Consider the following 4,007-nt stretch of genomic DNA (forward strand, 5'->3'; position numbering starts at 1 on the left):
TCGCATCTATTCTTTGTTTTTTTGGGCACATATATGAATGAAAACCCATATGGGCATTCATGCATGTGAAAACCCTTTGCATTATGGCATTGATCTAGTACAGTCCAAACTCAAAAGACTCTACAAAAGACAAAGAGCACATGATCTACACCCACAACAACCAAAGCTAAATACTTTGTCCTATTCCTCTTCACCCAATTACCATCTTCTTTTTCTTCTCTCCTCATGGTCCCCTTTTGGCATGAGAGAGATTGTGCGACTCCCGGGGAATTCACTCTTAGAAAACTTATGATATCATATGAGTGTACAAGCAGGGATTTTTTTTTAGTGTGGCATAAGCCTATAAGGTAGAGGTAAGGCCATGTATTTAGGTGAATACTAAATCTTAAATTTAAGTTAGGGGGAGGGGGCCTCGGTAGTACTTAACTTTCATGGTGCATGTATGGTAATGATCTAATGATATCAAGAAATGATCACAACATGCTTTAATAATGATTCAAGTAGGTTGTGGTGATTTACAGTGATGATTTCCTCTAGTACCTCTAACATCTATTTCTTGGTAGCATCCATGAAGTACTTATGTTCAGTATAAGGTTCAAAGTAACATACTTTAATCTAAGGAGAGAGGGTGTGTAAATTCCAGAGAAAAAACATAGATATAAGGAAGGGGAGGTGTGACATACTCATTTTTTAAGGTATCCTTATAAGCTTAAATAGGGGGGTGTTATCATCTTATGAGCATCATATATAGGGAGTTTTCTTGAGGTTCATGCACACACAGCAGGTGAGATACCCCTTTATTTTGTGAGTGAATCCCCCGAGGTGCGACTACATGCCGAAAAGGGTAGGATTAATGGCCTCATATATTATCTAAAAATGCCTTTTTTATGTTGGTCGGTTGTGTGATAGCCAATTGCTACTCCAAGTGCTAACGAGCCCTTGATAATCAACGTGCCATCACACATGATCAATGTCAACGAATAGTGATCGTCTACATCAACTCAACTGTCCAACGTGTAACCGGTGCTCTGCTCCAACCATTATATACACCAACTCAATGCATCAGTGCTGCACTTTAGGTAGCCGTGCAACCAATCACATATTTATTAACGCCATTATTCAGCACCCAGATCATCCTATATCCAGTCAGCGCCTTTCGTAGATCATCCTGTATTCAGTCGGTGCCTCTACCCAACATACATCATCATCTCGATACATCATCTCCATCGAGTCTACTCGTTCAATAGGTACAACAGTGCTCCTTTATCATCCACACCAACCAACTGTCGGCTTTACCCCCTCTGCACACTGCAGTTGCCCGGTTGTACCTCATCAAAAATAAAAATCTTCATTATCGGCTCTACTCCTGCATTGTTTTGGCTCCTTCAATATTCAACAACACACCTGCATCTACTTTAGTTCTGACATTTCAGCCTTTTAATTATACTTCCTCACGGAGCTATCCTCGATGCGAGCCTTCGTCATCGATCGAGCATTTTGCTTCGACTTTGTCTCTGCTTCCTCGCCCGTCTACTACTTAGAGTCACCTCACATCAAAGGGCCTCTTGTATTGGATTACTTCACCATTATACATACACTCATTTAACATTTCATGCTGTGTTGATTTGCTTTGATCTCCCACATATTTGGTCCTTTTATCCTTTTTCCCTCATACTCTATATGCCTCTTAACCCTACTAACTTTGAAACCCTTTCTAACGCTTTTGCATGGTTTCTGAGTTTGTTACAAGGAGGTAGAAATGCCCCTAGGGCAGGAGATAGAGAAGGAATGAGAGGCAAATGAAGAGGAGGACCCAACATGAATGTCCAGTGTTTCAATTGTATGGAGAGGGGTCATATCTCTCCTCAGTGTCCTTACCCCAAGTGAATGGGATGATATGTGTATCCTCTGGCACCTAGGAGGGACGAAAGGCAAGATATCAGGAAGGAAGAGGAGATTCCAAATCCATAGGGACCTCATGTTCAGCCAACGGTTGGTAAATGAGCCTAGACAAGATGAAGTTAATCTAATTGGTATGGATGAAGAAGCTGACATGTTATCCAACACTATAAAAGATCTCTAAGTTGTCCACACACAGGGCGGCTACCAACAATTTTGCAAACCAAGGTGGAGGTCTCTAATGCTACAATAAGATGTGGAAGATGAAGCAGGACCATCCAGGAAGAAGGGAAAGCAAGTAGAGGACCGATTCAAAGAGGGTAAGAAAAAGAGTAGGCCCAAAAGGTGTATTGGAATGCAAGATTTTCCTTTAGGGGCTCTTAGGAGGAAGGGTATGATTTGATGAGGGATCTCCAACAGAAGGGGCCCAGTCTCCAGCTCTTGCAGTTGTGCCCTAAACTCAGAAGAACATGGAGTAATCTTGTCTGCACAAGGGTTTCCAGGAAGAAAGGAGGTCAGCTTAATGTAGTGCGTGTTAAAGGAGATAAGGATTATCTGCCTATCATGGATGCATGGGTGAACAAATTTAAAGTTCCCAAAGTGTATATTGATGGTGGTGCCCAAGTTTGTGTAATGACCCAGTAGACTATGGAAGCTTTAAGGCTGAAGGTAAGTGCACCTTTTGAGTTTAGAGTTAGAATGGTAAATATTGCAAAAGTCAAATGTTTGGGAGTGGTAAAGAAGCTGTAGGTGACCATTCTTAGGTAGGAATCTGAGCTAGACGTTCATGTGATGCCAACAAGGGCATAAGCTTATCCATTAATTTTGGAAAAACCATGGTTGATAGCAATGAGAGTAGGACAAGATTGGTGGAGAGGAAACCTTAACTTGGGTCTGGATTAGCCTGCTAGGAAATAAGTCAAATATGACATGGCCAAGGGGAGAGAATTGATTCCAGAGAGTAGTACCTCTGAACATGAAGATGAAGTAACCAGTTCCACAAAGGACTCAGAAGAAGTAGAGGAGGATAGCTCAAAGGATGATGGGGAGGAGGTTGAACTACTGCTGGAGCTAGATTCTGACCTCATGTGCATGTCTCTATAGCTGTGTGCAAAGGAAGGGGAGAAGCTGAGAACTGAAGTTGAAGTACAGTCAGAAAAGGAAGAATTCTTACAGAAAATGCTTGCCAAGGATCTAGCTAAGGCTGAGAGGAAAGCGTATCTGAATATGTTTTAGTAGTTTCCAGATCTTGTCATTAGGGGGGTGTCAACAGTGCAACATGAGATGCAGTTGAAGCTAGAGGCTAAACCAGTTGTGCAGAGATTGAGAATATTAGGAGCTGTGCAATACCAGGTATTGAGAGCAGGTATTGAGAGAGGAGGTGAATAAACTGTTGAAAGCAGGGTTTATCTTCCCATTTGATAATTTTGAGTGGGCATCTCTAGCTGTAATACCTCCAAAGAAGAATGGGAAGTGGAGAGTCTATGTATACTTTAAGCCTCTGAATGTTGTAACAAAGAGAGATCATTATCCACTACCTTTCCAAGATGAGATTTTGGATAGTGTAGCTGGACATGAGAGATATAGTATCTGTGATGGATATTCAGGATACTTTCAAATTTCAGTTGCCCCAGAGAATTAGAAGAAAAGCACCTTCATTGCCCCATGGGGGTGTTTTGCATACAGGGCCCTTATGCCCTTTGGGCTTACAAATACTCCTGTTACCTTCCAAATAAGGTTTATGAATCTGGTGTTTGAGCCCTATTTGGGGTCCTTCATCAGAGTATTTATTGATGATTTCTATATCTTCAATGGAAATGGGCTCCATTGTGAGAAGTTGAGGATGGCTTTGAAAAGGCTAGATGATCTGGGTGGTCAGCTAAACCCTGACAAATGTCATTTGGCTTAGGCCAAGGTAACTCTACTTCGAAAGGTGGTTTCTGATAATGGGATTGAGGCAGATCTTTGCAAAAGTAGAAGCTTTGCTCTTATTGGAGGCACCTCAAAATGTAAAACAATTAACTGAGCTTTACACATAAGGTAAGATACCTTGCCAGATTCATTTATCTTTTGTCTCAGGCTTTATATCCATTGTAATAGGCATCGCA

The sequence above is a fragment of the Cibotium barometz genome, chromosome 43, assembly GCF_041138505.1.
Source record: "Cibotium barometz isolate CiBa-2024 chromosome 43, ASM4113850v1, whole genome shotgun sequence".
In the NCBI taxonomy this organism is placed as follows: Eukaryota; Viridiplantae; Streptophyta; class Polypodiopsida; order Cyatheales; family Cibotiaceae; genus Cibotium; species Cibotium barometz.